Source organism: Myotis nattereri, assembly GCF_964212035.1.
Source record: "Myotis nattereri genome assembly, chromosome: 8".
NCBI classification, from domain to species: domain Eukaryota; kingdom Metazoa; phylum Chordata; class Mammalia; order Chiroptera; family Vespertilionidae; genus Myotis; species Myotis nattereri.
Window position 1 is genome coordinate 34036321 of NC_138083.1, and position 13631 is coordinate 34049951.

Genomic DNA, 13631 nt, shown 5'->3' on the forward strand with positions numbered 1-13631 from the left:
GATCACTGAGCCCTGCCAGATGGGCCTAGATGGGGAAAGGCTGAGTTCAGGGAGGCTTCTACATTGGCAGCTTGTCGGCTGCCACTGGAAGTTTTGGGGAGGTCATATCGAGACAGATAGATCTGGAAGGACTCTTGTTTCAGAACCACTTCTGTTTCAGAACCATCGATTTCACAGATATTTCCTGACTACCTTGGCCCTATTTTAGGGATTCCACCATGAGCAAACCCAGACATGGTCATCGCCCTCAGAAGCTTCCAGTCTGGTGGAAGAGTCAGACAATAAACATATGAACAAGTAAATATATCATATGAAGTGAGGATAAGTACTCTGGAGAACAATAGAGCAGGGCAAGGTGGGGAGGAAATGATGGGGTGGGGGCTCTTTGAGATAAGGTGGTCAGGCAGGGCTTTTCTGAAGACCTGTCATTCGAGCAGAGGTGGAGGAGGTGAGGTGAGCCATGTGGATACCTGGGGGAAGAGCATTCCAGGCAGAGGGAACAGGATGCAAATGCCCTGGAAGTTGGAAGAACAGCAAAGCCAGTGTAGGTGGAACTGAATGAGCAAGGGGGAGAAGGTAGACGATAAGGTCAGAAAGGGAAATGAGGCATTGCACATGTGGGGCTATAGAAGGGGCTGTAGGTGCCCTGCCCAAATTGGCAAAGCCCTCCCTGGAGTTCACATGCAGACACTGCTGCACATGCTCCAGCTTCCTGCTTCTCTCTGCTCATGAATGCAGGTTGAGTAGGGAATGCAGCAAGTTAATGCCCACAGGAGTTGCCCTCAACCCAGAGGAGAGAGGAGCCTGGCCAATGTGGCTCAGTGATTGAGCATTGACCTATGGACCAGGAGGTCATTATTCAGTTCCTGGTTAGGACACATAACCAGATTGAGGGCTCAGTCCCCAGTAGGGGTCACACAGGAGACAGCTGATCAATGATTCTCTCTCATCATTGATATTTCTATCTCTCTCTCTCCCTTCCTCTCTGAAATCAAATATATATATATATATATATATATATATATATATATAGAGAGAGAGAGAGAGAGAGAGAGAGAGAGAGAGAGAGAGAGTTTGTGGCTACATACCCCAGCTTCTTTGCCCCTTTGTAAGAGACCCAAAGGAGACTGCTACAACCATCCAGGTAAGATAGGATAATCACTGAACCAGGGTGGCAGTGGGGATGGTGAGCACTGGTGGGATTCCAGGGACTTAGCATACATTCCTCCATCAGCCTGGATTAATTTTTCCCTATACCTTTGTACCCATGGAACTACTACATAGCTTCCCTTTATCAGCTTGGTGTCACCTCCTCCCCCCCCACCTCCTTCCCCCCAACCAGCAACCAGCACCCCCACAGTCAAGAGTCCCCTCTGGCCTTCGCAGCTTCTTGGGCTTCCCCACCACTGCACTTACCACACCATCTTTTTTCTCTAGTCATCTCCCTCTCCAGTCAGGAGCTCCGCAAGACAGGGACCTCGCCTGTCTTGTTTGCAGCTGTGTTACCAGAACCTAGAATGGTGCCTGACCCACAGCAGGTGCTCAGTTGATGTTTACTGTATGAGTGAGTGGATTCAACATGAAGCAGAACTTTCTACAACCCAAACTATCCAAAGGTGAACAGAGCCAAGTAGTACCTCATTCCAGAAGGTATGTAAACCTGGACAGCCACAGGGTCGGGATATTGCAGACGTGAATCCCTCTGCAGTCCTGGATGGGAGTGGTGCCTATAAGTCTTTTCTAACCAGAGAAACTCTACCTGGCCACATTGGGGTGTGCCTCCCATCTTTACCCACCCCAAACCCAGGCCAAAAGGGCGGTGGTGCTGGGGCTCTGGTGTTTGGGGACAGGAGCCAACAAGAACGATGCATCACCCATTCCCATTGGACCCCTATTTACCATTTCTGTGAGCCTCCCTGGGGTAAGTGTTCAGCAACCAGCACTGCTTCTCTCCTTGGGAGGACTGCCCTCAGGCTTCTGGAGCCTCATAGGTGACTAACTGTCCCCATGAGCTGTACCCCATCATTTCAGGGATTTGAAAGCCCACCGTTTGCCTGGGCTGCTGGCATGGGCGTGGGTGGATAACTCTGGGGTATAATTACCCCCCAGAGTTCCCCTGTGGGATAAGGCTGAAGCAGCCACCCACAAGGCACCCTGCTTGGCTTCCTCTCCCTCCTGGTTCTGCCTCTCCCACTCCCTTATGGTCAAAACCTTCCAACACTCCCATCTCACTCAGTAAAAGCCAAACTCCTCACCGAGTCACACGAGGCCCCACATGAGCTGCCCTACCTCTCTAAGGCATCTCCCACCTCTCCCACCTCCTTGCTGTCCCTCACACATACCAGGTGCAGTCCCACCTCAGGGCCTTTGCACTGGCTGCTTCCTCTGCCTGCACTTTCCTCTGATGTCTACGTTTCTTCCACCCTCACCTCCTACAAGTCTTTGCTTAAATGCCACCTTCTTAATGAGGCTTACCCTGACCACCCTATTTTGAAAATGCAAGCCCCCACTCCTCCCAGTACTCCTGATCAACTTCCTTAGCTTTACTTTTTCTTTTGTTTAAAAATAACATTTGTTATTTTCGAGCATGCTGTATAATTTACTTGTATTTTTTAAATTTTATTTCTTGATTTGAGAGAGAGAAACATCAGTTTGTTGTCCCACTTATTTATGTATTCAGTGGTTGATTCTGTTAAGTGCCCGGACTGGTGACTGAACCCGAAACTTTGGTATATGGGGTTAATGCCCTAGTCAACTGAGCTACCTGCTAGGACACTTGTATTTCTTGTTAACCTCCCTCTGCTATAAAGGGAGCTTCATGAGGCCAGGGACCTTTGTCTGGTTTGTTACTGATGTCTCCCAGATGCTTAGAACAGTACCTAGCCTATATTAGGTGCTCAATAAACATTTTTGAATGAATGGAGGCGGGGGATGGGTTGGGGGTGGGGAGGGAAGGGGGAGAGGGCGGGCAGAATTCTATCCAAGGCAGATTCTCCCTGAGGCCAGGATCTTAACCCCCATGCTGGAGGTGGATGATGAGAATGGCAGATCATGACAGACCTTGTTGGCTAGGGTAAGGAGGTTGGATTTTGTTTTTAGATCAGGGCATCTACTGGAGGGTTTTGAATAAACATGAGACATGATTGGATTTACTTTTGAAAGCCCCCTCTGGCTGTGGGGATAGAATGGACGAAAAGGAGTAAATGTGGTGCAGTCCTCTGTGTGTGAGTTGAGTGTGTGTGTGTGTATGTGTGTGTGTGAGTGTGTGTGTGTGTTGTGGGTGGGAAGGCGATGATGGGGACTTGGAAAGGTGACAGAGCTGTGGCTGCACGGAGGCTGGGAGCAGCAAGAAGCATGTCATATCCATTTCTGCAGGCAGCCCAGGTGGCTGCCCACAGGCTCTGACCTGTGAGCAATCAGGCCAGCTGCTGACAACATGTGCCTGGGTGGCCCCCAACTCCTCCCTCCGCTTCCTTTGTGCGCTTGTGGGCTTGGCAGGTGGAGGGGAGGCCTGCACTCCCTGCCTCCCCTGACCCAGAGAATAATCCCTTATATTCATGGGATTCTCTCCGTGCCCTCATTTCATCCTCCCACATCCCCTGGAACACAGACATCTAATTCCCATTGGGCGGATGAAGACATTGAGGCCCGGGAAGGGGATGGGACTTCCCAAGGTCATGAGCCAGATGGGGACGCCAGGTGGAGACCCGTCCCTCAACTCCCCATGCCTCAGTTTCATCAGGCAACAGATGGTCCCAAGGCTGGACTGGAAAATTCTTAAATGACCCGAAAGAGAACACAAGCCCAGAATATTCCAGGCCTCCCTGAGCTGGTCTTTGCCACTACCTCTAATACTAAATCCTTTCCTTCTAAATGCCATGAATAGATTCTTATCAAAAATGAAAAGACTAAATTACAGCGAAGACTTAAAGTCCCTTTTGACACCCCCCTCCCCATCTCAGTTTTCTCCGGAGTCCCAACTGGGTGTGTCTTTTCAGATATTCATTTAAAGACGTAGTTAGGAACCCAGAGAACAGATTGGGACTCTTCTGTGTGGCAGGTAGGAAGGGGGACTGGAGGGCCCTGCACACAAGTGTATCGTTCTGCAGCCTGTTCGCTCTTGGACGTCTTTAATTGGTGTGTTTGATCTGCCTCCTGTTTCCTGATCGCTGCAGAATGTTCTGTAGTATAAGCACCGTAGTTCATTTGTTTATCTAACTTTCTAAGTTAAATGTTACATTTATTTTTCATGCACCGAAATACAGAGGGTTAATTAACCCCACCTCTCGGTTCTTAGCATATGGTCATGAGTTCGTCTGCAAAGGCCCTGTCTTGTTTCTATTATTTTCTCCTTCTCCCCACACCCCCACTCAGACCCTCCCTACTGCGTTTGACATATGTTCTTAAATATTTGAGATTTCTTCCGAAATGCATAGTAATTGTCTTATGTGTTTGTATATTTTAAAATTTCTTATTCAGGTTTAACACACAGAAGAGTTATACAAATCATAAGTGTACAGTTCACGAACTTTCAAAAACTAAACACACCCATGTTACCGAGCACTTGGATCAAGCAGCCCCTCAGAGGTCCCCTCCAAGTCCTCCCAACCACAACCCCGGGATAACCACGCCCCTGATCTCTAACTCCATACATTGGCTTTGCTAGTTTTTGAACTTTATACAAATGGTATCACACAGTGCAAGCTCATTTGTGCCTGATTTCTTTCGTTCACCATGTAGTTCATGAGATTTATCTCTATTTTTGTTTGTAGCTACAGATCGCTTACTCCATTGGATGACGACACTGCAATTAAACCATTCTGCCGTTGGTGGACATGTGGTGGTTTCCAGCTTAGGGCTGTTGCAAACAGTGCAGTATGAACAGTCATGTATGTGTCTTTGGAAACATGCACATATCTATGTGTTTCTGTTGTTGTACCTTAGGAATGGGATTGCTGGGTATGTCCAGTTTTAGTGTTTTTAATCCATTAAATACGATTGTGCCGTTAAGTGGGGTTCATTTCCTACGTTGTTGTTTTCTGTGTGTGTGTGTGTTTGCTCATCCTGATGTTTCTTTGATCTATCCATGTGCTCTGTGCACCTTTAGTTCCTTGCTCCTGGCAGCTCCCAAGAACCCAGAACCGCTTCCCCACATGTTGCTTGTCCTATCCCTTGGCTGCGGATGCAGCTCCCTTTTCCTCCCCATCAGCACACGCAGTGCCACACTGCACACCCGAGGGTGCTAGCCCCTTCTCAGAGGACAGGCATACACTTGTTTTTCCTAAATACTGCACATCCCTCTCCAGAATGGCTGTGCTCAGTCACACGTCTACCAGGGATGCGCATTCTCACCGACACTGGGTACTTTCTGTCTTCCTGTGGCTTGCCGTGTGGTGGTTGTTAGTATCGCAGTTACTGGACATTCTCTGGTGGTGGACATTTAAGTTGTTTCCCATCTTTCAGGATTAGAAGAAGTACTGCTGCAGTGATCCCGCAGGGACACGTCTCCTGGTTCCTGTCTGTGAGTTCAACTTCTCCACTGCATCTTCTTCCTCTTTTCTTGAACCCAGTTCCTAGACACACCCTGACTTTCCCACCTCTCTGCCTGTGCTCTGGCTGTGCCCTCTGTCTGGAGTTGCCTTAGCTTTCTGTCTCCACGTGTTGAGTGCTTACTCCTCCCTTAAGGCCCCGCTTCATAAAAGACCCTCCCTGCCTGGCCTGGCCCCCAGGAAGGTCACTGTCTCAGATTTTCCAGAGGGACGTCGGTCCTCTTTTTCTTCTGGCATCGATCACGTTACTCTTTTGTAATAGGCTTTTTTTTTTTTTTTGCCAGCCATAGTTTTGGCTTTCTTATCACCTTGAGTGCCCATGAGACCCAGGACCCTCAGAGGATGCCAAAGGAGAGATCTGCGGGATGGCTGAGTCAGGCCATGCACTGGAGGAAACTAAGGGTCCTGTCTGTTTGTCTCTCTCTCTTCCCCTTCTTTTATATATATATATATATATATATATATATATATATATATATATATTTAAATATATCTTATTGATTTTTTACAGAGAGGAAGGGAGAGGATAGAGAGTTAGAAACATCGATCAGCTGCCTCCTGCACACCCCCCACTGGGGATGTGCCCGCAATCAAGGTACATGCCCTTGATCGGAATCGAACCTGGGACCCTTGAGTCCGCAGGCCGACGCTCTATCCACTGAGCCAAACCGGCTAGGGCTCTTCCCCTTCTGTATCAGCCAGACCTTTCAGGATTAATTCATTCCACTGGAAAGAGGGTAGAAGATGGAATCATGATTTCCCTTCTCTTGAGAGGGGATGAGTGCCTTGGCCCATCTGTAAAGCGGGTGTTGGCAAGGTAGGAGAGACAGCCGTGTCCCCACTGCACCTTTGAATTTTGAACCATGCGAATGTATTAGCTATTCAATAAATAAATACAACCATGCTTGTTTAAAGGACTTTCCGATTCTAGAGGGAAGACAGTGACATCAGAACAGAGAAGACATCCAGGATTATTGGACTGAAAGCGTCTCGGTGACTCCCTTGTTTTACAGATGAGGAAACTGAGGCCCAGAGAGGTGAGGTGACTGGCTCAAGGTCACCTAAGCCGGTAATGGCCGGATCAGGACTAGTGTTACGTGAATTATAGAACTGAGTCAAGCTGGCTCGGGATCCCTAAGCATCTGTGTGCCAAGCTCTGCTGAGTGCTGAGGACACAGTGGTGAACAATATAGGCATGATTGCTGCCTTAACAGATCCTATATTCTAGACAAGAAACCAATAAATACGTATTATAGCATCATGTAGTGGTAAGTGCTTTGGATAAAAAATAAGGCAGGTGAGGGCATAGAGTGTCAGGGGGAAAATATCAGAAACACCCATCTCAAGAGGCAACATTTTAGAGAAGAAGATGGAGCCTGTGAACACCTGGGGAATAGCAGGAACAAAAGTCAGGGAAGGAGAAGGCTGAAGTGTTAAAGGAATAGCAAAGTACCAGTGGCTGGATCAGAATGAGCAAGGGGAAGGCGGAAGGAGGTGAGGTCAGAGAGAAGAGAGGGAGGGAGACTGTAGACAGCACTGAGGATTTTGGCTCAAAGTGAGGTAGGAAGTTGCCAGAAGGTTCTGAGAAGACATGGGACCTGGTCAAATTTCCTCTTTCAAAAAGGCCCCTCTGGCCCTGGCCAGTATGGCTCAGTTGGTTGGAGTATTGTCCTGTGCACTAAAAGGTTGCCGGTTCAGTTCCCACTTAGGGCACATACCTAGGTTGCTGGTTTGATCCCGGTTGATATTTCTTTCACATTGATGTTATTTTGGCGTCTCTCTCTTTCCCTCTCTCTAAAATCAATAAAAACATATATATTTTAAAAAGGCCCCTCTGGGTAATGGTGGAGATGGAACATTAGGAAGGGAAAGAAGGGATGGTGCAGTCCACTTGTCCAGGAGCGAGGTGACAAGGCCATGGCCTGGGGCGGTATGATGCAACGAAGGGGTTGGATAAGATGACCCCTCAGGGCCTTCCCAGCTCTGGCATTTTGTGATTTGGTGGATTCTCTCGGCACACACCTGGGAGGGGCGGCTAAGCCCCTGCTTTTCTTTTCTTGCAATTTCTCGGTTTCTTCTCTTAGATTCTGAGGCTCAACAAAGCCTGATGATCTGAGGCTCAGAGTGGTGCCTCCTTCCCTCCTGCCAGCCCCACTGCTGTCCCCATGTCCCAGGGACAGATGGGTGGGCAGCTGGACCGCGATGCCTGAGGGACCCCGGGAGAGAAAATTATCTGAGAGTTCATAACCCCTCTCTGCCTTCCAGATCTCGAGTTAAAAGCCCCAAGTGTCACAGCCCAAGGGGTGAGGGTTGGAAGGTGCCAGGAGAGGGGCTGGACAAGGCACTTTTCTGTCCGCAGCTGCCCACTGTGGGGGCAGAGACCTGGGGTACTGAGAACTCCAGCCCTGGGGGCAGGAAGCCATTGGCGCTGAGGCTGAAAACTGGTGGCCTTCAGGCCGCGTCTGACCCACTGACCTATTTACTTGGCCTGAAAAGTGTTTGAGAGAAAAAAATGAAGCCAATCTTTAAAAACGAAGAGATTTTACAATACAGTCCAGATTTCTGGCTTCTCTTGAATAATTAGAAAATTGGACCATACTGACTGCCTATTCCCATATGACAGCATTCAGCAGTAGCTGAGTAGCAGCTGTCCCCATTATTATATTATTTTACTAATAGGTAAATACATTCACATGATTCCAAAAAAAAGTATAGATAGACATATAATGAAGTCTCCCTCCCATCCTTGTTCCCCTTGTGCCCAGTGCTCCCTTCAGTAATCTCATTTTCTTATTTTTACACTTCCAAAGTTTCTGTATGCATGTACAAATACATATTATGCAAATATAGATTATGGCCCCTTTTCACTCAGCTTTTGTAACCAGACAAACAGTGGGTCCGTGCTGCCTGTCACTGCTCAAGCCAATGAAGCAGAGACAGGGTTGAATCATATATGAGCGTTTATTCCAGTCCTGCCGGCAGCATGGGAGAGCAGCAGGTCAGCCCCAGAAATCTGCTCTGCACCTACCATAAGCCAGTTACTTATATAGTAAAAGTACAAAGGAAAAGTAGGCAAAAGGGCAGTTTGCAGATATGCAAGAGAACTGGGGGTCTTCAAAGGGCTTAGTGATATGCAGGGTTGGGGTTACATGGGGGAAATAGCCAAAGGGGGTGCCAGATGGGCAGTTAACAGGTGAGCAGGCTGGAGGTCTGCAAAGGCCCGCAGGTGTGCAAAAGGGCTGGGGATCTTCAAAGGGCTGGCGATTCTGGTGTCTGTAACAAATCTTTGTTCATCTCTCCATGATCATAGGCAGCTCCAAAAGGGCAGGAAGGGCTGCATCTCCAGGTCTGCAGCAGCCAGGGTGGAATGTGCCTTCTTTAATCAGAATAAAACAATCACGGTTAACAGAGCATGATTAATATTTCTTACAATCCTAGCTGGTTCCCCAAATTCTGTTGCTGCCCCCTTTCACTTTGTCTCCTAGCCTCTCCCTTGCTTTCCCTCAGGGAGGCCTCTGTATTAGGAGACAGAGAGCTTCATCGCCTCCTTCACTGCCACATGCTGTTCCGTTGTCAGGAAGTCCATGCCTTATTTAGCCAGCCTCCTACTGAGGGCTATTTAGGTCAGTACCAATATTTGCTGCTATAAACAATGCTGTGTCGATTATCTTGTGCATGGTTTGCACAGGAACTAAAGGAATATCATTAGAAACTGGTCCAAGCTGAGGGTGCAGGAGGCATGGACTGAGCTCTCAATTAATTGAGAAAATGTGACGAGGGCTGTTCCCGAGAATGATTCCCAATGAAGCCCAGAGACCATACACCTGGCGACCAAGGAAAGGCTCTCAGATTTGCTTCTGCCACTTGCTAGATATGGGACTTCTCTCTGGGCCTCCATGTCCCCATCTATAAAATGAGAGAGGAACTTGGGGAGCTGGATGAGATCTCAAAGGGCCTGTCTAGTTTTGACAAGCTGTGGTCCACCTTCTCCCTCCACACCAACCCGACCTAGCCTCTTTTTAGCACTTGAATGAGCCTGGCCTCAGCCCCATTGCAGAGCTTTTGCCCAAGCTGTTCTTTCCCCTACCACCCCACCATCCCGCCCCACCACTGGAACCCCATTCCTGTACTTCCTTATTGGTCCTAATCTGAATCCCTGATCTCTGGTCTCAGCCACTGAGAACACACCAGTCCAAATGCTCAGGGCAGAGTGCCCTGATGGTGGGTCATTCCCACACCCCATCAAATCCTTCCTCTGTGTCCCCACTTGCCTGGATTAGAGTTCTTGAATGCCTGCTCCGCTATTTCCTAACTAATGGCCTCAGGTAAGTGGCAACACCTTCCCGAGTCACAGTTGCCTCACCCAAAAGAGTGACTGGTTTGAGGATAACACGCAGTCCTATCAGTAAAGTTCTTAGTGCAGCTCCTGGCACACAGAAGGGATTGTTAATTCTGTAAGTCTCTGCCCTTGTCTGATTCAGTTACCTTGCTTATAAAATAGGGAGGAACCTGGCTCAGTTGGTTGGGCATCTCATGCACTGAGAGGTCCTGTTTGATTCTTGGTCAGGGCACATGCCTGGGTGGGGCCCAATCCCCAGTGGGGGACGTGTAGGAGGCAACTGGTGGATCTCTTTCTCTCTCTCTCTCTCTCTCTCTCTCTCTCTCTCTCTCTCTTTCACCCAATTTAAGAAAAAATTGGGGGGGGGGCGGGACATATGTAATACTTTTAACAATAAAGATTTTTTTCTTAAATGGGGACAATAATGGAACCTATTTCTTTTTCTTTCTTTCTTTCTTTTTTTATTGATTTCAGAGAGGAAGGGAGAGGGAAAGAAAGATAGAAACATCAATGTGAGGGAGAATCATTGATCTGCTCCCTCCTGCACGCCCCACACTGGTGATCAAGCCTGATACCCAGGCATGTGCCCTTGACTGGAATTGAACCCGGGACCCTTCAGTCCACAGGCTGAGGCTCTATTCACTGAGCCAAACCTGCTAGGGCGGAACCTATTTCATAAGGTTGATCATCATTCATTTATTGGTCATTCATTCATTCAATCAATGATTTTTATAGAATATCTATTGAGTGCCATGCACAGCACTCAGTGCTCAGAGAATTGTTGGTGAAGAAAATAGATGAATCCTTCTGGTGCAGCAGCCATGGATCTGCACTACCCCATGGCCATGGGCCGCAACAAGGGCCTCAAAGTGAACAAGAATGTGAGCAAGCTGAGTCACAGCCACTGCCACTGCCACCACTGCGGCAGGCACCCCTCACCAAGCACCCCAACTTTGTGCAGGAGATGGCTTGAGAGGTGTGCAGCTTTGCCCAATATGAGCGGCGTGCCAGAAAAGGGTGGAGACACATCTCTGCACCAAGAAGAAGAGAAAGGAGCTGAGTAATGTCCTGATGGTCAAGAAGGACCGAACCTCCTCCCCCCTGTGAGTGAAAAAACCTTTTCTGAAAAAGAAAAAAGATGAATTGTCTCAACTCTCATGGAGCTCCGAGGCAGTTCCAAACATAACTAAAATAAATTGCCAGTGTACTGATGCTGAGAAGGAAGACTAACGTGTGATGGAAGCTTGTAACAGGGTGTGTCAGGGAGTCTTCTCTGAGGGATAGAGAGCAGGGTACAGCTGGGTGGGCGATCCAGGAGGGCTTCCTGTGGGAGACGTCACCCAGCTAATAATTAATATTATTTATCCTCACCACAGCCTTAGGAGGAAGGCACTAGCCCTTCATTTTACTTTTTTTTTTTTTTTCTAAGCTAAGCGAAATTGAGTGACTTTCGGTCATGGAGCCAGGAAGGGGAGAGTAGGTTGTGAACCTAGGTTTCCTGGCTCCAGAATCTCAGACATAAACGTGTGTCTTGGACTGTCTGTTTGAATGGGCTGATCCTGGGATGTAGAGAGACACGGGAAGTAGAGGTGCTCCCTCCTTGGGGTGGGGGTGGGGCAGAGGGGAGAACCTAATTCTGTCAGGCCCCCTCCAGGACCTGTGAGAGGGCAGAGATCCAGACACATGCAGAACTGGCCCAGGGCCATAAGGCATTCTAGAGCCAGACCTTCCCTCTACCCAGAGCGCTGTGCACTCATGAGTCTTCCTGCCTAGGGTTGTAGGAGAGAAAGAAAAGAGATATTGTTCCTGCCCAAGTCACATTGGGATTCAGACTTCCCTTTAGCCCAACGCACAAACACTCCCACTAGTCTACACCAGTCCTTGGATAGGGGCTGCCAGCTTTGAATCCAGCCTGGGAAACTCCCTTAATCCCTAATTTTTCCTCCTCCATTTTCAGCTTTGGGCAACAGCTGGCACTTCACCCTCCTGAGCATTGCCAGGACCGAATCAGTCCCTGGACACTAAAGGGATGCTGGGCTACAGGACTGCAGATGGCTGCTCCTTCCTGACCAGGGCAGCTGTCTCCCTCCATCTCCCCTTTCCTGCCACGCTGAAGCAGGGCGGTCCTCACACTTCCTCTCCTCCCCTCTTCTTTCCTCCCCTTCTCACTTAACTCGCCTCTCCCCTTGGAAGATAGAAAAAACAATTCTAGAACCAGACTATGGGTTTGAATTTAGCTCCAGCTGTGTGACCCCAAGCAAATGAATTAACTTCTCTGATTCAGTTTCTTCATCTATAAAATGGGAAGGGAAAATGCAAATTACCTCACAAATTGTGAGGATGAGTTAGTAATTGTACAGTGCTTAGAACAGTCCTGAGCAAAAGGAGACTGCTGTATATGAGTGTTTGCGTAATTAACCCTGGTATTGAAGTATGGTACCTATTTGCTTTGTTTAACAATGGACAGGTTACTTTGATTTTCTAAATTGTATAAGCCATCCCATTCGATTGAATGCCTTATCGATTGAATGACTATTCCATTGATTGTTATACTGGTCTTAGCACATTCTACTGTACCTGGAAACAGGACAGCACAATTACCCTAAATTGTTTTAGTGGCCACAGGTGGTGTGTTCCAGCTGACTCAGTGGTCCTGAGACCAGGACAGCACAATTACTCTAAATTGTCCTGACAACTCAGTGGTTGGGAGACCCGAGGGCTCTAGATAATGTGTTTCTATCAACCCAGTGATCCGGAGACCCAAAACTGTAATTTAGATAACATGCCTAAGTTTAACCCAGGTTACCTAAGGGTTCTAGATAATGTATATCTGTCAATTCAGTGACCCCGAGACCAGAAACTGTAATTAACATGCTTAATTCTGCTTCTGTAATCTGCTTTTTTGGGAGCCAGGTGCCACATTCCAAACCCTGGGATGTAATCAATACCTTTGTGATTTTTGCCTATATAAGTCTGGTTTTGCCACCATCTTATTGCTATGAGATTTGGGAATGGCCCCTCATAGTCCCAGATTGCAATAAACGTGACTCTTTAATTCGACTTCTTGAGGCGTCCTTCTGTGATTCGCGGGGTACATTGCAACAGTATATTCATTCTGAGCAAAGGAAGTGGGGACTTGGGGGCATCCAGGATGTCTGAAGGATCCTGCCCCCTCTCCCGGATTACTCTTTATTTTTTCCATCTGGTCTCTCCATTCCCAGGCTGCTTCACTGTGAGCACTTCTCTCCTCTGGCTGCAGGGTCTTCTTTCAAAATCCTGACTTGATCACATTACCCCCTGCTCAAATTCCGCAGTGGTTCCCCATTGCTTCTTGGATAAAGCATATCTTCTGGCCCTGTAGGATCTCACCCCTCAGAACGCTCCAGCTCCAACTTTCTCAGCTTTCCACCTCCCTAGATCTGTGACCCAGACTTCCTTGAAAACATGTCCTCCAGTCTCAGGCCTTTGTACTAGCTCTTTCCTCCACCTGGTGTTCCCTCCCATCCCTTCCCTGCCCCTCGCTAGCGGGCTGCGGCCAGATGAAGGCTGTTCCTGCGGGGGGGAACGCGGAGAGTGGGGAAGAGACAGCAACTCTCAGAAGCTCAGTTTTCCCAGCTTCAAAAGACAATAACAAAAGGGACCTCTCAAGATAAAAGAAGGGAGTGGAACAATATGTGAACACTGGACACTAGGAAGTGGCCTGCTAGCACGGGGTGATTGCTAAAGAGCTACTGAGGTGCCCG